Below are 23,388 nucleotides of genomic sequence, written 5' to 3' on the forward strand. Positions count from 1 at the left end.
CAGAATGTTTTATTAATTTAAGAAATGAACAGCTGTATGACCACTGCTTCACTCATCTATTGGATCTTTTTGTGGGATACTCATTTGAAGATCTAGGGCGATCGTGGGACTGCTGAGTCTACTTCCTTCTTTGGGGAAAAAAGTGCACCCAAGAACTGTTTGTCAAAAAGTTATAAGCAAAAAATACTTCATTCAAAACAAACTGTATGCACCAAAGCTCTTAATTTGAGGATTTCCACATAGTATATGCAGATGTTTCCTAAACCTTGCCTCAGAATATGCAAAGTTCTGTTTAATTTTGCAATGATGCTAGCCACACCACACGGAATGCCATTAACAAAGAAAACAATATGTCAAAGGTTTGCAAGAGGCTACTCATCCGCACTTATACCTAGTCATGCCAAACAGGCCTTGTATGTTCAATCCTGCATGCAGTCAAAACAAAGAGGAAACCCCTAGGTGACTTGCACACTGCAGTCAGTGAAGGCCAGGTGTTCTCTTCATAGCCACAACCTCCTTGTAATCCTTCTTGCAAAATAACTAAAATGGCCGTCTAATGGTCACAGGCTTGGTTTTATATAATTGGTTTGACACTAGTTGTGGTACACTGTTCCATTTAGTGCTCTTGTTTACTTTCCTGATCCTAAAACCTACTCTACTTGATTGACAGCTTTATCTATGCATGTCGCCAACCTTGACTACTGCTGCCAAGTGGACCCAAAGCCAAAGTTTGAAGGTCGGTCGACATGTAGCATCAGGAATGACAATGTCCTGATGCTCCCTGTTTCACAAGTGACCATCCAATTTTATGCAATTTTGCCACTCTGATGTATAGGTAGTGAACGAATACCGATTTTGAATGTTTGGCATTTCCTCGGGTGCCCTGATGCAGGACCTCACTGGTCTGAATCCTGTATGCCGTTTGAGCTTTGAAGAGGACACTACAGTAAAACAGATTAATGAACTTCTGATCAATAGTGCTATATAATAAGGAATGTGCTGTTGTATTTGCTACTAGGGTGCAAACAGTTCTGTGGGAGTTTCCCACACACTTGTTCTGTTTCATATATCCACATTGTGCATTTTGGCTTCTGATATGCCCCGTATATCTTTTTCAAGAAATTATTATTTCTACATTGAACACTTTGGTTTACTGAACAGTGGTGCCCACGTCGCTCTTACTTCAGTATCTTAACCTATTATGAGCAAGTAAATTCCATAGCCATGTCTGCCTCCCAGTGAGATAGATTCTTCTGGCTAGTACCATGTAATCTGTTATGTTAAACAGCTTTTATACCTTGCCAATTGCCACTGTAGTTTCCGAGTCAGACCGGAAGAAGTGTATTGTTGATAAAATGTGTGTTGTGGGAAAAAGTAGTGTCAGGAAAGTAGAATGAGAAAAAGACATGACGAAGAGGAGCAAGAAAGACTGTGAGGAAAGAGCGAAGCGAAATGCGAATAGGCCACAGAGAAGGATGATTAAACAAAAGTAGAGCTAGGGCATGGCAGAGTGACTGTGTATATATAAGTAGTGTTGGATGTCTGATATAATCAGAGAATGCCCTTGGTAAAAAGGAGGCAGCGAAATATGTGGGGAATAGATGTATGATGGACTCAAGAAGTGCTCATGCCTTCTCTGTTAGTTTGTTGGACAAGCAGGCATTTTGTTGAACGTCTGGTACATTTTAGTTACCAAACTAGTTCCTTTGACTAGTTTATGCATCTTGTGTCATAATGTACTTTTTTCCGGTTCTTGTGGAAGGACATCCACTCGCCCCCTGACCTTGCCGGTCATACTAGCCCAAGGATCTGTAACCTTTGTTAAACTGTTAACTGTAAATAACTGTTACTTGTTGATTAAGACGTCTGATTAATAATGGTACTTAATTACCAAGTTGCAAACACTAACCTGGTCAGACAGCAAATTTGTGGAACGGCAAATACAGAAGATAAAGATCTCCCGGAGGATCCTGCCTCCCCTCGCCGGGATAGAACGACCAGCGAGGGAAGGAGCACTACCCCCAGGAAAACCCTCTGGGGGAAAAAACCCTGTGTGAACGCCGATAGATAAACTTCAGGAATGGGTCTTGAGCTTGATCGTATTCCTCTGGGTGTTCGACCGCGGAATGGCTGTGGTGAAGAAGGTTAAGACAAAAGGATTAGGAAAAGGAAAGCAAGTTTCCACTTACTGACAGATCCTAAACGGCTTTGGTTTTAAGTCTGCGTGCGGAGTCAAATCGTAGTAAGCCAAAGCAACTATGTTCAGGAAAACGGGGCGTAAGGAATCCCTAAGGAAAGAGAGAGGATTAATTTCTGAGAGTAGAGGAGAGGGGTCTCCTATAGGTCCAGTAGCGGGGAGGAAGACTCACTTTCTTGAAAAAGGCAGGGACTCTACTGCTTGCTGTTTGTTTGGAAGGTGGGTAAGAATCGCTGGGTAGGATGCAAGTAGAGAAAGGAAGCCGTACTGGGAGCACGACGGAAAGAAGGCGCTGTTGAAGACGTCTAGAAACAGAAATGGTCAAATGGGAAGGATTAAGAGAAGAAATGAGCACACAACAGTAGACGTAAGCTATAACCTAGGAACAAATTTATGGAGCGCCACATAACACAGTAGCGACACATCGCAGTGCGGTTCTTCTGTCCATATATGGAGTCACATGACCAGCTGGTAGCGTCCCTTGCGAACGTGAAGTGACTACACTGCTGCCACCCGTACAGCACAAGAAGTCGGCGGCAATATTGGACGAACCCATTCGTAACGATCCACACAACCGTCTGTGTTGCCAAAGAGACCAGCGCCGGAATGGTGTAACAGTATGCCCCCTCCTCATGGGTGGCGGCCCCGGCTTCCCCGGCTGGAGTCGGAAAACCCGTCGCACCAGATGGGGAGCATGAACACCAGAGGCCGGTTCCCAGGTTCTTTCAGCCAGGGAATAACCCTTCCAATCGATGAAGAATTGGAGGCGACCCCTATGATATCGGGAGTCACAAATGTTGGCCACCTCATACTCAGTTCCTGTATCGGTCACTACTGGGGGAGGAAAGGCTTTGGTAGTCCGTAGGAAACGGTCTGTTACTGATAACTTAATCTGGGAGAGATGAAAGACTGGATGTATGTGAGACCAGGAAGAGGGTAATGCCAATCGAACTGCGGCTGTTCCCACCAAAGACACCACCTTGAAAGGGCCAAAAAATCTAGGAGATAGTTTGGAGGGAACTAAATGTCTGGGAAGAAATCGCGAGACTAACCAGACCGAGTCTCCCACATTCAAGGCTGGTATCTCGCGGCGATGTCGATCTGCATAGTGTTTAACTCGGTCCTGTGCCGCTTGTAGTGATAAACGAGCAATCCGGTGTCCATTCTGGATATCAGCTATGAGGCTGTCCACCCCCGGAAAACAGGAGGAAGGTGAAGGCACAGTAGGTATGAAGGAAGGATGATAGCCATAGGAACATTGAAAGGGGCTAGTTTTCAGAGCCGAATGCCTGGCGTTGTTGTAAGCGTATTCCGCTAAAGGGAAAAGGTCCACCCAGTTGTCCTGTGCACCTGAGTCAAAATAACTTAAGTAATATTCCAGCGTTTGAATGAGGCGTTCAGTCTGCCCATTGGTCTGGGGATGATATCCTGAATCAAGCGCTTTTGATTCCCAGGATGTGGCATTCCCTTTTCCAATAGCGAGAAGTGTATTGGGACCCTCTGTCTGATACAATAGTATCGGGGAGACCGTGTCGGGAAAACACCTCAGAGATGAATATCTTGGACATCTGAGCGGCCCCTGGGATCTTGATTAAAGGGGTAAAATGAGCCAGTTTCGTTAAATAATCGATAGTGACCATAATGGTGATGTACTGAGAAGAAGGAAGATCCACTATAAAGTCTGTAGATATCACTTGCCAAGGCCTATCTGGAATTGGCATACGAGCTAGCAGACCAAACGGTGGAGCTGGAGTAGTTTTGGATTGTATACAAGTAATGCATGCAGTCAAATAGTCTCGAACGTCTGATTGGAGATTGGGCCACCAGAAATTACGCTTGACTAGATCGAGGGTGGTCTGAATACCTCAATGTCCAGCGGCCCGGCAGTCATGGCACATTTGAAGCACTTCCGTTTGGAGAGAGGGGGAAGGGACAAGGACTTGTTCTTCATAAAAGTAATAACCTCGGTCTTTAGTAAGGTGATGAGTAGAAGCGAGATCCTCACATAACTGCCATTGCTGGGAAGTACCTTGTTTGAGCATCTGAAGAAATTCGGTGATTACTGCAATGAATTTAGCGTTCGGAAACATTCTTTCGAAAGGATTGTGTCCTCTCACGTATTCCTTATCTTTGATAATTCGTCTCCAGCTTGCTGGCCTCAGAAATGTTTTCTCTGTAGAGGGCGCTGCGTGTCGACGTCCGACGAGTCAATGTCCCTCGACAGCCACCATATCGGCGCCGACGTCATCATGTCCATAAATAGCCACGCGCGGCGTCCGTTGCTCAGTTCTGTTTTTCCGCGCTTCGTGGGGCCTCGGAATATAGTTGCTCAGTTCAGTCAGATAAACCTAGATTTACTAGAAAATACCAACTCGTTCTTGATGGCTTCTTCATCGGAACCGACAACGCCGTGATCCGGCTTAAAAAAATGTCGAGATTGCAGTAAAAAAATGTCGATAACAGATCCACACAGGATCTGCTTGTGGTGCTTGGGCGCCGAGCACCATTGTTCGGAGTGTGAGGACTGCATGTCCATGACGGCGAAACACTTGAACGAGCGCAAGGGGAAGCTCGAGAAAGGTAACTCAGTCAAAACCTCCTCGAAAGTTTCTTCGGCTGAGTCGAGGCATTCGTCTCCTCGCCGTCAAAAGCATTCCCATTATAGATCTCGAAGTAGCTCCCACCATTCGTCTCAAAGAAGAGACGTCAAAGATCCCCTTCCTCGTCATCTTCTGTTTCCCCAGAAAGGGTCTCCTGCCCCACAAAACACAGCTCTCAGGCTGAGTGGGAGGAATTCAGGAAGAAAATGCTAAGCGTCTTCAAGAAAGCGGCCTCGACCCCCTCGAAGACAGCTGAGGGTGATACCCCAGGTAAAAAACCCAAAAAATTGAAACGCTGCGAGTCGCTGCACCCGGCGAAAGATTCCACCCGAGAGCACCACGGGCCATCGTGTAAGAAGGCACCGTCTTCGCCGTCGTCGAAGATCCCTTCGACGCATGGATCGGCGCCATCGACGCCTTTGTCGAAGGGTTCTTCGACGCATCGGTCGATCGACTCGACGCCATTGTCGATATCGACGCCGATGAAAGAAAAAACCACGGCTACCTCACAGCCAACGGTGATGCCAAGAGCCTCCGGCACGACGCCGAGACCGCTGTCGACATCCTCGAGTAGGATCCCAATCCTCTCCAGTTCTTTGAGGCCTCTTCCAGTTTTCTCCACGCCGTTCTCTGTGCTTTCGAAGCCTGTCACATCGGCGTTGACAACATCGTTTTCTCGCCCAATAATGACGAGTTTGGCGCCTTCTGCCTTAGAAATGAGTTTTACACCATTTCCAAGGTCAGAGTACCCCGGATTATCTTCAATCTAAGAAGAAGGGGAGGATTCTGACCAGGAAACCTTCGAGTTGCAGAGGAACACACTACCTGTTTCAGAGGATTTCACCTCTGAGGAAAGAAGGTTGAAAGACCTACAGGAGTCATTACATGAGGCAAGTGGGCTGGACACTTCCCCAGAAGTTGAATTTGTTAAACCAGAACCAGGGGAACATGCCGAAACACCCTATAGAACCCTGATGGCAAGGATTATTGAATTTATGGGTTGGTCTGCGCATTCACCTGTTTTTCAACAGGATGACCTGACAGACATATTAGACAAAGGTCCACAGGGGTATCCTGTGGTTCCCTTCAATGCAGCCTTACAAAGAAAGATTTCATCTAATTGGGAAACTCCTGAAGTTATCCCTGCAGTCAATAAAAGATTGCCAGCCAAGTATAGGGTAGCTGCGGCTGACCCTGAATACTTATCAAAACACCCGACTCCGGAGAGCCTGGTGGTTCAAGCGGCAACTTCATCAAGCAGCAGGTCCGCTTACCCTACTGTCCCACAGGATAGAGATGACAAAAGGTACGATTCTATGGCAAAAAAAGTCTTTTCTGCTTGTAGTATGGCGTTGAAGTCCATCAACGCCACCTGTACACTCGCCAGGTTCAGTCACACACTGTGGGAGTGTGCTTCATCAGAGGCTGACTGCCTACCCGAAGGAGAGGAAAGGGAAGCCTTCCTTAACATTATTAAAGATGGCAAAGATGCCATGTGCGAGTCACTTCAAACTGGCATCGATTCCGCTGACAGTATCCGCAGCGCCATGGTGGCAAGTACGACAATCCGCAGGCATGTGTGGTTGCGAAAGTCTGGCTTTGCTCCAGATGTACAGGCCAGACTTTTGAATATGCCCTTTGACGGCTCTTCTTTATTTGGTAAAAAGGCTGATGACAGTCTGGAAAAGTTGCGGACATATAAAGCAGTGGCAAAATCGTTAGGCGCTGCAATCCGCCAAACTCTTTTTCGCCCCTCAGGAATCTCTGGGAGAGGAAAGTCCTTTCGCTATTATTCTGCATTCGGGAAAGGCAGAGGACAGCCGGCTCAAAGAGGCCAAATGAGATCCAATCGAGGTGGATGGGTCAAAAGTACTAAAGCCGCAGCAGCAGCAGGTGCCTCTTTACCCTTGGCATCTGCATCAGCTGCCCCAAAACCACTCTGAGGTCTTTCCACACAAAACACCTGTAGGGGGCAGGTTAACTCACCATCTGACGGAATGGCAGGCTATAACGTGAGATGCTTGGGCATTGGAGACAGTTGCCCAGGGTTACTGCCTACCCTTTCTACACATCCCTCAGAGTCATCCACCGGGGCACAGCTCTCTAAAAGTTCCAGATCCGCTCCTCTTGCAGGAAATTATAGACCTGCTAGAGAAAGGTGCCATATAACCGGTACCTGTAGCAGACAGGAACAAGGGCTGGTACTCCCCATACTTTCTCATACCAAAGAAGGATGGAGGACTGAGACCCATCCTGGATTTACGAGAATTGAACAAGTTCCTCAGGAAAGACAAGTTCAAGATGGTAACTCTCTCTCAGATCCTTCAGGCCCTCCAGCTCCAGGACTGGCTGGTATCTCTGGACCTTCAAGATGCTCTTTTTCCATGTGCCAATCCATCTCAAACACAGGAAATACCTGAGGTTCGCAATTGGCAACTCTCATTATCAATTTGGTGTTCTGCCATTTGGGCTGACCTCCGCCCCGAGGGTCTTCACCAAGCTAATGTCGGTAGTGGCGGCGAGTCTAAGGAGGGAAGGGATCCACGTCTACCCCTACCTGGACGATTGGCTGATCAGGGCTGTATCTTCGGAAAAAGCTCAGATCCAGCTAGATTATGTCTGCCACATCCTTCACAAACTGGACTTCTCCCTCAATTTAAAGAAGTCACAGATGATACCATCACAGAGACTCCACTTCATTGGAGCGGTCCTGGACACTTCCCTGGGAAAAGCCTCGCCACCAGACGTGAGGGCTCAAGATATTCTGCAGATGGTCAACAAGTTCCAAAATGCCCAACGTCTCCCAGCCTTTGACTTTTTGAGGTTGCTAGGCCTCATGGCATCCTTCATCTTCCTTGTGCCAGAGGCTTGCCTGAGAATGAGATCTCTTCAGTGAGCACTGAGAACTCAGTGGTTGCAATTCTCAGGGAGAATGACAGATCTCCTCCGGGTTCCGGACAAGGTAGCCCACGACCTTCTATGGTGGGCCTATCCAGAGAACATCTTGAAAGGATAACTCTTTTGGCAATCATGGCCGGAGATAACGGTAGTCACAGACGCCTCTCTCACGGGGTGGGGAGCCCATGCCACCGACTTGACCATCAGCGTTCGTTGGTCTCCATCGGAGTCCAGACTAAACATCAACCTATTAGAGCTAAGAGCGATCAGACTAGCGCTGAAAGTTTTCCTGCCATCAGTACAAGGGAGAAATGTCCTGATAATGACGGACAACACGGTGGCCATGCACCACCTCAACAAAAGAGGAGGCGTAGGGTCACTGCCACTGTGCAGAGAGGCAATGCAGCTTTGGTTTTGGGCAATTCAGGAAGGAATCCCTATCGGCAGTCCACCTTGCCGGAGAGAAGAACTTGACAGTGGACGCTCTGAGCAGGCAGAGCACAGTCTCCCACGAGTGGGAGCTAGCTCAGGAAGTCCTTCAAGAGATCTTCGCTCTTTGGGGATCCCCTCAGGTGGATCTATTCGCCACAAGCACCAACAGGAAGTGCGATCTGTTCTGTTCAAGGAAATTTCCCCCGAGAAGGAGCTCTAGGAGACGCGTTCGTAGTGGACACGGAGTTCCCACACCTTTACGCGTTTCCACCAGTCCATGTTATTCCTCAAATGATCAGGAGGTTGAGAAGATTCCGGAAAACCATGATCCTAATTGCCCCAGGCTGGGCCAGGAGAACGTGGTACCCGGACCGTCTAGATATGTCCATCTGCCCTCCAATCCGTCATCCACTCAAAGAGAATCTTTTCTCGCTACGGGAGGTCCGGTTCTCCATCCAGACATCAGAACCCTCAACCTTCACGCTTGGCTTCTGAAAGGGTGAGGTACAAGGATTGGGACCTCCCTGATGACGTCATGGAGGTGTTGCTTTCGGCCAGAAGGCCAGCAACAAAGTCTTTATGCCGCTGCCGTTGGAACAAATTTTGCAGCTGGTGTAGAGAAGGGAATATCAACCCTTTTTCATGTGGTACACCAACGGTGTTATCATTTCTACTCTACTTGGCAAACTCAGGCCTTCAAGTTGGCACTGTAAAAGGCTATCTCGCAGCGCTTTCAATCTTCAAGCGCACTGTGGAGGAACCATTGTATTTCAAACTACCTCTAGTAATACAATTTCTCAAGGGATTAACTAATGTTTATCCTCCAAGACCATTCCAAGTTCCCTTATGGGACTTGTTTTAGTCTTAAACTTCCTAATGGGTACTCCATTCAAACCACTCCACTCTTGTTCGCTTAGATTTCTCACGCTTAAAACTGTCCTATTGGTAGCACTAACATCTGCTAGGAGGGTGAGCGAGCTACAAGCTCTCTTGTAAACCCCCCCATTCAATTTTCCATAAGGACAAAGTTGTCCTACAGGTGAAGCCTAATTTCCTCCCAAAAGTGGTTTCTGAATTTCATATTACTCAGAAAATTACCTTACCTTCGTTCTATCCTCCTCCCCATCCAGGGAAAGAGGAAGAAAGGCTACATAGGCTGGACCCAAGGCGAGCTCTGAGCTTTTACATCAGCAGACTGGCTAGGATTAGGCAAGCAGACCAACTGTTTGTAGGATACTCGGGTCACAAGTTGGGACTACCCATAACAAAACAGACCATTTCCAGGTGGATTATTTTGGCCATTCTGGAATGTTACAAACTGGCAGGGAAAGAGCCACCCCAAAATCTTAGGGCTCATTCAACCAGGGGTATTGCAGCCTCTTCGGCCCTCAAAAAAGAGGGGTACCAGTCCGAGACATATGTGCGGCTGCCACATGGTCGTCCGCACATACGTTCACAGAATTTTACAACCTGGATTCCTCCGCTAGTCAAGAGACCAGATTTGGAAAAGCCATATTACATGTGGTTCATTCCTAAAAGGGATAAATGACATTATTACTCCCACTTCCAATTACATGCCACTGCTATGGGCGTCTATCAAAGATAAGGAATACGTCGGAGGACACAATCCCTTCGAAGAACAAGTTACTTCTTACCTTGTAACGTTCTTTCGATGGGATGTTCCTCTGACGTATTCCCTATCGCCCCTCCCATCCATCCCCGCAGTAATACTTCCCTTGTGGTTGCAGCTTACGCTCCTTCTAGGTCAATAACCAATTCAGGCATGACTTATCTTATGCTACAAAACGGAACTGAGCAACGGACACCGCGCGTGGCTATTTATGGGCATGGTGACGTTGGCGCCGATACGGTGGCTGTCGAGGGACATTGACTCGGCGGACTCCGATGCGCAGCACCCTCTACAGAGAAAATATTTCCGAGGCCAGCAAGCTGGAGACGAATTATCAAAGATAAGGAATACGTCGGAGGAACATCCCATCGAAAGAACGTTACAAGGTAAGAAGCAACTTGTTCTTCTGAGTAGATTCTGGTATTTGGAGAATTCTTGCAAGACACAGCATCTGCTCACAGATTTTGATTCCCTGGTGGGAAGGTGAATTCAGTCCGATAGGGTAAAAAAAAATTAGCCCATCGTGCCTGTCTGCTATTAGTAGTCTGGGCTTGTTGAAGTACTTTTAGATTCTGATGGTCGGTGCGAACCTCCACTGGAAAGGGTGAGCATAATAAAAGATGTCTCCATTCCTCGAATGCCCTTTTAATTGCTAGTAGTTATTTCTCGAGTACCAAATAATTTTCTTCTGAGGAGTTAAAGGTTCTTGACAGATAGACAACAGATCTTTCTTCGCCTTGATCCGACTTTTGAAGGAGAACTGTGTAACGCTCACCTGATTCCCACGGAGGCGCCGACCCGTTCTGGACTGCTACAACTTCTTCCACGGTAAAGCGTAGTGCTTGGAAGATGGACTGGACGGGACCCCCAAACCTCGTCTGTCTGGCCCGTAGAATAATCCTTCTGTAGATGGGAAAAGGGAGTTAACTGTCTGCTAGATTGTGTGTGAGATTCCCCACTTTTTCCCCTTCTCACCCTCCTCGAACTCTAGCTGTGCCTTCCGCAGACTCTCACCTTAATTTCTGTATGGACGAGCTCTCCATCCTGCTTCTGACGCAGGGGCGCGTAGATTTCCAGTTACTTCACTGGATCTCGGATTTGGCGAGGGTTCGATGTTTGCTTGCCTTTACCAAAATGCTGCCGTAAGTGTATTGTTCAAAAGATCAAGTCTTATTTGTCCCTTGGCTTTAGTTTAATTTTCAGGGACTAGGTGAGGAATCCGTGTGGAGGAATGGATTCGCCGAGGTAAGTTCAGGTGAGTACTTTTAATGAAGGTGTGCCGTAGTGGTTTGCTCCGACACCTTAATGAGTGTGTCTTATTTCCCCATAGGGGCCGGGGTACGGAAAAGCCAGAAAAGCCGCTCCGATCCGAAAAGGGAACTGAGGTCCCAACAAAATTCAGGTAAGACTTAAGGTGAGTAATCTGTCCTTTTGCAATTAGTTCGTTGCTCACCTTGTTTTGTCCTTTTTCTCCATAGGTCTTGAATGCGACCGATGTCGCCTATGGGCGCTGAAAAGGTTGCCGGCGCCACGTGAAGGTAAGTGGAAGCGGCGCGGCAGCGTGGGAAGCGGAGCGCTTCTAACTATTGTCTTTCTTTTCCGTAGGTGCTGGGATGCGGCCTATGTCGCCTATGACCGCTGAAGAGCTAGACAGCGCCACGTGAAGGTAAGTGGAAGCGGCGCTGCAGCGAGCGATGAGATGCGTTTCTAACCCTTGACTTTCTTTTGCAGGATCGACGGAGTGAAGAATCTGGATGCTGGATGAAGGTAGGTAATGTCCTAATGCTTGCCTTTCTCTCCTTGCAGGTGTTCCAGGTGCTGGCGGGCGTGGCAGGAGCCAGGATGCAGGAGCCGACTCGGTGAGCGTTCTGCTGCAGATGCAGAATAACGCGAAGCACGTGTGGCCATCCGGGCGTGGTTTAAATAGCCTTGGAAGAGCTTCAGGTGAGTGTTCTTCCACTGGCCCCACCCGAGTAAGAAAAGGGTTCCTGAAAGAAAATAGTTCCTCCTCAGCCTTAGTTGGCTTGGAGCTTCAGACAGCATGGTCTGCCTCGGGTGAGTATGCAGCATGGTCTGCCTCAGGTGAGTTCACCCAAGCATTACCATATGTTCTGCCATGATGAGCCTGGCGCCTATGGCGCCAGGACAGATGCCTTTTATGAGCCTGGCGCCAAAGGCGCCAGGACAAGGTCCAAAGAGCCCCTATAGGGGTTTGCTGGGTCCTGCTTGGTGAGTATGAAGTCTGCTTCCGGGGACGCTGGGCCTGACCTGGCTCCTCGGGAGCAGGCATCATGACAAACTGCCCCTAACGCATGATGAGAAGCGTCCGTTTCGACAATAAATTGTCGAGATTGGTCAGGAGTGGACAAATTGATGCAGAGGTAAATAAATACTTCAGAGTCTCAAAGGCTTGTTGAGCTTGCTGATCCGAGGAGAACAAAACCCCCTTCTTTAGAAGTCTGGTGATAGGTAGAATTGTCTCTGAATAACAGGGATTACATTTTCGACAAACATTTGCAAAACCCAGAAATTGCTGGGTTTCTTTAATGGTCGTCGGGGAAGGCCAGTCTAAGACTGCAGACACTTTCTTGGGGTCCATAGAAATACATTGAGCAGACAAAACGAATCCCAGATAGGTAATCTGTTGTTGGTGGAATTTGCACTTCTCTGCCTTACAGTATAGTTGGTTAGCCTGTAGACGGTCTAAGACAATGTTGACATGTTGGATGTGTTTGTCTTTATTTGAAGAGAAGATCAGAATGTCATCTAGGTAAATGATGACAAAGTGGAGGAGAATATCTGCAAATAAGTAGTCCATAAATCGTTGGAACACTGCTGGCGCATTTACCAGACCGAACGGCATGACTTGGTAATCGAAATGGCCAAACGGTTTTCGAAAGGCTGTTTCCACTCATTACCAGGAGCAATCCGAATCAGATGATATGTCCCTCGAAGATCTTACTTAGTGTAAAGAGTCGCCCCTTGAACCGTTTCCATAATATCCGTAATCGGTGGCATGGGATACTTGTCAGGTATAGTGATCTTGTTGAGGCCTCGATAGTCAATACAAGGTCTAAGTTCTTCCGAGTCTTTCTTGGGAATAAAGAATAGAGAGGTGTGGGCTGGTGATTTAGATTCAGTTATGAGACCATTCTGTAGGTTTGAGTGGCGATATTCTTTGAGAGCTGTCTTTTCTCGTTGGGAAAGGACGTACATCCGTCCAAACAGAATTGGCCTGTCCGGGAGTAATTCTATGTGACAGTCATCTCTCCGGTGAGGAGGCAATGTAGGAAATCGGGGTGGCGAGAACACACCATGATATTGTTGATGGAATTCTGGGATAATTCCTAACTGACCAATGGAAGTAACAGAGGGATCGGCAACCTCAGAAGGAATCTGCACGCCTACAGAATTTTGGTACAGACAATGAGTTACGCAATATTCTGAACCTAAGAAAAGAGTCCCTGCCCTCCAGTTTATGAAAGGGTTATGAGTACGTAACCATGAAAGGCCCAAGATTACAGGGAAATGGGAGGCCTTTATCAGATTGAATACCAACGTCTCCTTATGTGAAGCTATCATGCATGTTACTGGTTTGGTCTGTTCCCGAATGGGCCCAGAGCTTGAGGGGCTACCATCAACCCCTTGAATAGGAGTAGCGTAGGATTTGGCAACTCTAGCAAACCCTTTCTTAGCCACCCATTTGTCAAGGAGTCCCCCCCCCCTTCTCACCTGAGTTCGATCTTTGCTGGATTTCTTGGTTGCTGCCTTCTTGCGAACTGATCGAGTCTTGAATAAAGCTGGATAAGTCTCTTCCGACTCCAGCGTGCGTTCAGGTTTCCGGGATGCAGGGATCCAGGAGTCCAGGAAAGTAACAGGGTGCGCAACAAGCACACAAGTCCAGTAACCAAGAAAGGAAGGAAAGGGACTAGGATAGGGTAAGCTGGAGAAGCAAAGGATACAATACCGCTAGCTACGGAGCACACGTCTGGTCGCTACTTCGCAATAGTATTGAGACGTGCGGGGCCGCGGGGGCGTGGCACATTTATGGGATGTACAACGTCCACCTTGAAGGCTGGTGCGAGGCGTGTCATGTGATACGGCCATGTTGGAAGAAACAATGAATACAAGCCCCGTCGCAATAAGGACCAGGAAGTCCAGAAGGGGCGCGTTCTGTGGGTCATGACACCATTGGTCATCCAGAAAATGTCCAGCTGCCCCGCAATCAAGAACGCAGGGATACCCTGTAGAACTTGGTCAGGTAAAATGATGGTTAGGGATAGAACTATCATGGATTAGTTGACTGCAGATGGTTCTAGCGATGATCCGATCCTATGAGGGGAACTCTGCTTATGTGCACCTGCCGTGGATCCCCCTATGGCAGGGGCTTGGCGTTTCCCGATAACAGGATCCGAGAACGGCGTGGAGGAACAATCGGACAATCCCGTAAAATATGCAAGGATGACCCACAATACATACATAGCCCTAATGACTTTTGTCGTTCTCTTTCAGTAGCGGAAATTGGACCCCTCACAGAACCTATCTGCATGGGTTCCTCCGCGGGAGTTGGCTTGCTCGCGATTGAAGAAGAATCGGGATGTAGACGAACCCCCTTGCCTTTCTTCCTCTCGTGAGAATGCTCTTGGAGCCGGTATTCAATCTGCATGGTGAGGGTAATCATATCAGCTAAATGTGCTGGCCGTGGGACTTTGGAAACCTCATCCTTGAGTTCCCCCGAGACCTCGCCGGAATAATGTCAGAAGTCCGTCATCAGGCCAGCCCCTTTCAGAGGACAACTGTTTGAATTGGGTGATATAAGACATAAGGTCTTTAGTCCCTTGTTTTAGATGAAGGAGTTTCTCCTGGGTGGTTACGGAGATCTCTTGCCGGCGAAACATTGATTTTAGGCTATTGGTAAACGCCGGATAGGAGTCAAGAATGGCATTGCCTGAGGTGACTAATGGGGTGGCCCAAGCTAGAGCTGGTCCCGATAAGTGTGAAATTAGGAAGCCAACCTTGTCCTTATCAGTAGGAAAAAATCGGGACTTAAAGGTAAACTGAACCGTGCAACTATCCAGGAATTCCTTCAGTTTATGAGGATCTCCATCAAACTTGCCCGTGTGTAAGGTAACTGGGGGTGGGGTCTCTGAAAATGCTCAGGCAACCTGCTGTCTCAACTGGGCATTATCTTGTTTAAGGGACTGCATTTCCAAGGACATGGATTGCATTGCTGCCATAAGCTGCTGCATTTGTTGCTCTATTGCCAATGCTGTCTGCCCACAATGTTCTTTTTCTGGCGTCGCTAACTGTTAAACTGTTAACTGTAAATAACTGTTACTTGTTGATTAAGACGTCCGATTAATAATGACACTTTATTACCAAATTACAAACACTAACCTGGTCAGACAGCAAATTTGTGGAACGGCAAATGCAGAAGATAAAGATCTCCCGGAGGATCCTGCCTCCCCTCGCCGGGAGAGAACAACCAGCGAGGGAAAGCGCACTACCCCCAGGGAACCCTCCGGGGAAAAAACCCTGTGTGGACGCCGATAGATAAACTTCAGGAATGGGTCTTGAGCTTGATAGTAATCTTCTGGGTGTTGGACCGCGCAATGGCTGTGGTGAGTATTCTACAGATGAAAGACAGGACAGGTAAGTATGCTGCAGAAAGAAGGGTAAGACAAAAGGATAAGGATAAGGAAAAGGAAAGCAAGTTTCCACTTACTGACAGATCCTAACGGGTTTGGTTTTAAGTCTGCGTGCGGAGTCAAATCGTAGTAAGCCAAAGCAACTATGTTCAGGAAAACTGGGCGTAAGGAATGCCTAAGGAAAGAGAGAGGATTCATTTCTGAGAGTAGAGGAGAAGGGTCTCCTATAGGTCCACTAGCAAGGAGGAAGACTCACTTTCTTGAAAAAGGCAGGGACTCTACTGCTTGATGTTTGTTTGGAAGGTGGGTAAGAATTGCTGGGTAGGATGCAAGTAAAGAAAGGAAGCCGTACTGGGAGCACGACGGAAAGAAGGCGCTGTTGAGGAAGTCTAAAAACAGAAATAGTCAAATGGGAAGGATTAGGAGAACAAATGAGCACACAACATTAGACGTAAGCTGTAACCTAGGAACAAACTTACGGAGCGCCACATAACACAGTAGCGACGCATCGAAGTGTGGTTCTTCTGTCCATATATGGAGTCACGTGACCAGCTGGTAGCGTCCCTTGCGAACGTGAAGTGACTACCCTGCTGCCGCCTGTACAGCACAAGAAGTCGGCGGCCATATTGGATGAACCCATTCGTAACGATCCACACAACCGTCTGCGTTTCCAAAGAGACCAGCGCCGGGATGGTGTAACAACCTTTGGCTCTCCAGATATTTCAGGCTACAACTCACATCAACCCTAGCCAGCATTGTCAATTGTGAGGGATCATGTGAGTCCTAGTCCCAGACATAAGGCGAGCTTCAGGTTGCAGACCACTGTACTAGCTTATGACGAGAACTGACGAGAACTGGCCATCCGCTATCGAATGAGTAACAGCGAACCATCACAAAATAAATCCCTGGCAACCTCCTAGGTTCCCGTTGAGTGCAAATAGTTGTGTGTGTTTCTGCTAAACTACCTGGCCGGGTTGTCAGCAGACTTTGGGGAAAATGTGAATTAAAGCACCAGGTTCACCCAAAAGTCTGCTGCCATATAACATGACCTAACAATATTATTGTGGGTGGTCATACATTGCCAGTTTACATCCACAACCATTCCTTCATCGTGTATGCTTTGAATGTACCACCAAAGAGTCGTTGCTCTGAGGTTTCCTCCTCTGCCAACCATTGTACCATATATTTTTGTTATGAAGCCAAGAATTCTAATTCTAAATGGAGTCCTACAATCGCCCTTTATCATTTGGTTTGTGTAAAGTTTCCAGTACAATTCTTTCTTTGTATGAGCAACATTAACTTCCTGCTTTGTATTTTTGCAAAGAGTAATTTAAGAATATTACACAGATTGTTAGTAATGTAATATAATCTGGGTAGCATTACATTTTGGGTCAATGACACCCTTCCCATTAACAATAGAGGCAGGGTGGTCCTTGGTTCTGTTTATTTTTAAGATGAGGACTATTGGTGCGTCAAACAATATTTAAGCAACGCCCTAGACTATTCTATTGTGAGCTTGGGTGAACCTCTCGTCTTATTTGCCCATTGCTGATAGCAGGAATAGTGTAGATTTATCCTAGTTAATTTGTAATCTAGATCATTTTCCAAAATTGTCAAATTCTTTAAGAATGTAGCCTACATTTATTTCATAGGTATGAAAGTACAACACTATGCCTTCTGTGTATAATGATATATAGATAGATTTTACATCTAACTCATACCTGTATTGTAGAAGCCTTCTCTAAAGACGGTTGCTGATGGTTAAATCACATGGGCAAACGGTATCGATGAGGGAGTTCTATGTGAAAATGTCCTGAGGGAAAAAGTAGTCCTGTGAAAAAGTAGTCCGCAAAAAGTAGTTGTCAAAATGTAGTCATTCCATACAAGCAATTTAAAGCATGAAAATGTTGCCAGTGATGAGGCTGTTGAGCAAAGCTGTTGATATTTTTAAACATAAAGTACAATAATGTGATCATAATGATTACCCAAGCCCCTAATAAAACCAAGTCATCTTAAGCACTCCAGTGATCCTAATCTTATACCTAAACCCCAAACCTAATTCTAACTACAACCCTTACCTACCCCAACCCACCAGGGTTTCCCTAACCGTTCAGCACTCCAAAGAATCCCATTTCCATGTGACTCAATACAAAACACGAAAGAAATTTGAAAAATAAGTGATGCTAACTTCATCCTCACCAGCAGCCCTCCACCAGTTAAGTCGCTTACCATTACCTAAACTATTGGTCCAATGCTAACCCTAACCCTTACTGTACAATGTCCTTTAGGCTTATCTTAACTCCTACCCCAGCATCACACGCCCTCCCCAACCCCATTTCCTTAACTCTATACCAAATTCTTACTCTATTAACACTAGCCATACTATAAACCCTACACTAGCACTTACTCCAGTAGTTTCTTTTCTCTAACACTTAGCCAATTTGGGGCTCCAGGTTGGCACTATAAAGGGATATCTGGCAGCGCTATCTATCTTTAAGCGTTCCTCCGAAGAGGTGTCCTATTTTAAAATGCCCTTAGTAATTCAATTCTTGAAAGGGCTAACACATGTGTATCCCCCGACACCTTTTCAGGTGCCTATTTGGGATTTGAATTTAGTCTTAAAATTTCTCATGTGTGCTCCTTTCAAACCTTTACATTCCTGCCCATTAAGACTTCTCACTCTTAAAACAATTCTGTTGGTGGCTATAGCATCAGCCCGCAGGGTGAGTTGCAGCACTGTCTTCTAAGCCTCTTCACACCATTTTCCATAGGGACAGTTATTCTAAAAGTCAAACTATCTTTCTTGCCTAAGATAGTTTCTGGTTTCCATCTGTCACAAAAAATTACCTTACCTTCTTTTTATCCTCCTCCTCACAATAGTAAGGAAGCGGAAAGGATGCATAGACTGACCCAAAAAGGGCTCTGTTTTACATTTCCAGACTGGCAAATCTTCAACAATGTGACCAACTATTTGTTGGGTATACTGGACACAAATTGGGCCTTGGAGTGTCTAAACAAACTCTATCCAGATGCATAATTTTAGCAATCTCTGAATGCTATAAATTGGATGGAAAAGAGCCTCCAGAAGGATTAAGGGCTCATTCAACTAGAGGCATGGCAACCTCCACGGCTCTTCAGAGGGGTGTCCCGGTGCAGGATATTTGGGCTGTGGCCACCTGGTCGTCAATGCACACCTTTGTGAAGCATTACTGCTTGGACTCTACTTCACATCAAGGAGGACTATTTGCAAAAGCTGTCCTTCATTCAGTCCATAATTAAAATTTCTAGTGCTCCCACCTCCAAAATGACCACTGCTATGGGAGTCTATCATAAGATGAGGAATACGTGGGAGGACACAATCCATTCGAAGAACAAGTTACTTACCAACTGTAACGTTCTTTCGATTGGATGTTCCTCCCACGTATACCTCATCAACCCTCCCAACCTACCCCTCTGTACAGTTCACGCCAGTTGCACTCTAACTTTCTTAAGAGCCTGAGGACTTAAAACCTGATCAGCTGATGCGACCATGAACACCATAAAAACAGAACGGAGGGAACGGCGCTGCTCGAGCCCTTTATACAGCGGATGACATCGACGCTCGATTGAGGCCCTCGAGGGACTACGACTCCGAGCACAGCGCCCTCTGGTGGTGAAATTATTTTTCCGAAGGAGCAAAGCTGGGAGATACAATATCATAAGATGAGGAATACGTGGGAGGAACATCCAATCTAAAGAACGTTACAGTTGGTAAGTAACCTGTTCTTCCGGCTGAGTGGGAGAAGTTCAGAGTTAAAATGATGCAAGTATTCGAGAATGCGGCCTTGAACTGTCGAAGGATCCCTCGAGTCGAGACAAATCTTCCTCGAGGAAGAAGTCATTGGCGCAGGAAAACCTCCTCGATGGACCATGTCAAGTCCTGGACCCTGAAGGCATCGGTCAAGTCCTTGACGCCGACGAATTCGGCGCCACCATCAACGCCATCGAGGATTACAGAAAAAGTGTATACACCACTACCAAGAAGGGATTTTTTGGAGTCACTTTCTTCGATTTATGAGGAAGCAGATCATTCCTCTGTTGATTCACAAACGTTTGGTCTTCAATATGGAACACCTGGGATCCCTGAACCCATTATCTCAGAGGAATCGAGGTTAAAAAAATGTACAGGAGTCCCTGCAAAATGCATGCAGACTAGATACGTCCCTAGACTTGGAGTTTGGGAGACCTGGCGGTACTGACCCTGCTGATGGGTCTTACAGACAATGTCCAGCGTGGTGGAATACATGGGGTAGAAAACTCCCACACTAATATATAAACAGGATGATCTTACTGACCTCTTGGATAAAGGGCCCCAGGAGGATCCTATTCTTCCTTCTCATGTGGCATTGCAAAGGAAAGTAAATACAATTGGGAGACGCCCAAATTCATTACGGCATTGAATAAGAAACTAACATCCAAATACAGGGCGTCCAGCAGTGACCCCAGTTATCTGACAAAGCATCCCACTCCTGAAAGTTTGGTTGTACCGGCATCCACATCCACCTCAGAACAGAATGCATACCCGACTATTCCCCCAGAGAGAGATGACAAGCGTTACAACGCTTTGGCCAAGAAAGGTTTCTCTGCGGGAAATATGGCTCTAAAGTCAGCGAATGCTGCGTGCACATTGGCCAGATTCACTCATACTATTTGGGAATGTGTAGCAATGGCGGCTGAGCATATGCCCGAAGGGGAGGAAAGAGATGGATTTTTAAATCTAGTCAAAGATGGGAAGGGCGCAATGTGCAAATTCCTCCAGACAGCTCTCAACACTGCTGACAGCATCAACAGGGACATGGCGGCTAGTACAGTAATGCACAGATTTGCCTGGTTAAGGAAGTCCGGATTTGCTCGAGATGTGCAGTGCAGACTGCTTGACATGTCCTTTAATGGCACACATTTATTTGGTAACAAGGCTGACGAGAACCTGGAGAAATTGCAGACCTCCAAAGCAGCAGCAAAATCCCTTGGTGCTGCTATTAGACAGCCACAAAACCGCCCCACTGGCACACCTTGGAGGGTTAGGTCCTTTCGCTTTTACTACTCAGTTGGAAGGGGGAGAGGACTGTCCAATCAAAAAGTCAGAAAAGATTTCCCCCTGGTGGATGGGGCAGAGGTACTAGAACAGCCCAGGAAGCGGCTACTTTACCATCAGCCACTGCTCCAGCCTGCTCCTGAAAACCTCTCTGACGTCTTAGTTCACAAGACCCCAGTGGGAGGCCGACTCTCAATGCATCTGAAAAAATGGTGAGGCATTATTTCAGATGCATGGGCATTGGAATCAGTTGGCCAGTGTTACTGCCTTCCCTTTCTAAAAAAAGCCTCAGATTCATCCATCCAGGAACAACTCTTTCAAAGTCCCCCCCCCACCTCCTTATGCAGGAAATCTTGACCCTGCTAGAAAAAGGTGCTATAGAACCAGTACCTGTAGCGGAAAGGAACAAGGGTTGGTACTCCCGTACTTCCTAATTCCAAAAAAGGACCGAGGATTAAGACCCCTCTACTTGAACAAGTTCCTCAGGAAGGACACGTTCAAGATAGTAACCCTTTCTCAGATCCTTCAGGCCCGCCAACTTCAGGACTGGATGGTATCATTGGACCTTCAGGATGCTTACTTTCATGTGCCAATCCATCACAAGCCCAGATGGTACCTTGGGTTTGCCGTTTGCAGTTCTCATCAAGTTGATGGCGGTGGTGTCAGCGAGTCTCAGAAGAGGGGGGATTCACGTCTACCCCTACCTGTATGGTTGGCTGATCAGGGCCAGGAACATCTCAACTCCACCTGTCACTCCTTTCAAAGACTGGGTTTTTCTCCCTCAATTTCAAGAAGTCCCGCATGATACCATCTCCAAAGCTCCAATTCATTGGAGCAATCATGGATGCATCCCTGGGAAAAGCCTCGCTACTGGAAGCGAGGGCTCAAGACATTCTGCAGATGGTTACCAAATTCCAAAGTGCCCAGCGTCTCCCGGCCTTCGACTTTCTGAGGTTGCTGGGCCTCATGGCATCCTGCAATTTTCTGGTGCTAGAGGCATGCCTGAGAATGGGATCTCTCCAATGGGCTCTCCGGACTCAATGGTTTCAATTTTCAGACAGGATGTCGGATCTCCTTCAGATTCCAAACAGTCACTCAGGATCTCCTGTGGTGGACCTGCGAGGACACCATTCTGAAGGGAGAACCTTTTTGGCAGCCATGGCCGGAGATGAAGGTAGTAACTGCCTCACTGACAGGGTGGGGAGGACGTACCAACGATCTGACAAACAGCTGTCGTTGGTCTCCATCAGAGTCCAAACTACATATCAACCTTTGGGAGCTGAGGGCAATCAGACTAGCGCTGAAGGGCTTTCTGCCCTCTGTGCGGGGAAACAATGTCCTGATAATGACTGACAACACAGTGGCCATGTACTACCTCAACAAGAGAGGAGGTGTAGGGTCACTACCACTGTGCAGAGAGAAAATGCCGCTCTGGTTCTGGGCAATTCAAGAAGGAATTTCCCTATCAGCAGTTCACCTGGCCGGAGTGGAGAATACAGCAACAGACTCTGAGCAGGCGGAGCATGGTCTCCCACGTTTGGGAGTTAGCTTAGGAAGTCCTTCAAGTGATCTTACACTGGTTGGGAACCCCCCCTCCCCCAAGTGGATCTGTTTGCGACTGCTGCAAACCGGAAGTGCAAGGAGTACTGCTCAAGTGAATTTCCCATAAGAGGAGCTCTAGGAGACGCGTTCATGGTGGACTTGGAGTTTCCACTCCTGTACGTGTTTCCTCCAGTCCATGTCATTCCTCAAGTCATCAGGAGGTGGAGGAGGTTCAGGAAATACATGATCCTAATTGCTCTGGATTGGGCCAGGAGGACGTGGTACCCTGACCTTCTGGACATGTCCATTTGCCTTCAATACGTCTTCAGCAAAGAGGACCTTCTCTCTCTAGAGCGAGAGACTAGGGTTGGGTTCTCCATCCAGAGGTCGACTCTCAGCCTTCACACATGGTTTTTGAGCAGTTGAGATACAAAGGTTGGGAGATTTTGCTTTCGGCCAGAAGGCCAGCAACAAAGTCTTTGTACCGCTGCCGTTGCAACAAATTCTGCAGCTCGTGTAGGGATAAGAATGAGGATTCAGTTACATGCAATACACCTATGGTGTTGTCATTTTTATTAGCCTGAATCTCATCTCGATAGAAAACTAATGTAAATATTAATGTTATCATGCTCCACACGTTTATCATTGTGTTGTGTTCCCCATGCTTGTCTCTATATACCCGTATCCCACCCCCTGTCGCTGTAAGCCCAACCCTGCCCCTGTCTCTGTGTCAATGTGTCGCTCTGCTCCCTGCAATCCCGCTGACGTTCCCAGTCTCGGGTGTTTAAAGATAACCATCATATCATATCACTACGCTTACTCTCAACTATACACCATCATTCACCTACAACACAGCTATACCCCTGATTAATTGGGCCTAGCTGTCCACATACGAATACAACCCCATGAACACCTCATCACCCTAATAATAAGCAGCTAGCTGAGCACATTCCGGCCTAGTTGCTCACATATGCATCCTTCAGGCCTAACGCAGCCACAGCCCAGTCTGGGTGTCCACCCACCAGACTGCACACATCAAACTGATATCTCCAGCACCAAACCTAATGCTAGGAACCAGCTACCCCACGGCATTTACATCAGCTGCACACATATCTGGTGCACCCATGCACTCTACAACACTTTTCCTCTCTCTACTGACCAGAACTACGGTTACTGAAGGCGTTCAACCTACCAGTGATTTGATGTCATGCCAATGATATATAGAGCGCTATATAAATGCCAAGTAACATAACACAACAGCCAACTTGGGGCCCCAGGTTGGTACAATTAAGGGGTATCTGGCAGCGCTCTCTATTTTTAAGCGCTCCTCTGAAGAGGTATCTTTCTTCAAGATCCCTCTTGTGATA

General features: G+C 47.1%; 1 protein-coding gene across 2 annotated transcripts in view; it reads left to right on the forward strand.

Annotated features, from left to right (window-relative positions):
• Positions 1-23,388, forward strand: part of LETMD1 (LETM1 domain containing 1) — an 826,442-nt gene that overhangs the window by 406,771 nt on the left and 396,283 nt on the right. The gene's annotated exons all lie outside the window — the stretch shown is intronic.

This window comes from Ambystoma mexicanum, chromosome 3q, assembly GCF_040938575.1.
Source record: "Ambystoma mexicanum isolate Mex_15411 chromosome 3q, UKY_AmexF1_1, whole genome shotgun sequence".
In the NCBI taxonomy this organism is placed as follows: Eukaryota; Metazoa; Chordata; class Amphibia; order Caudata; family Ambystomatidae; genus Ambystoma; species Ambystoma mexicanum.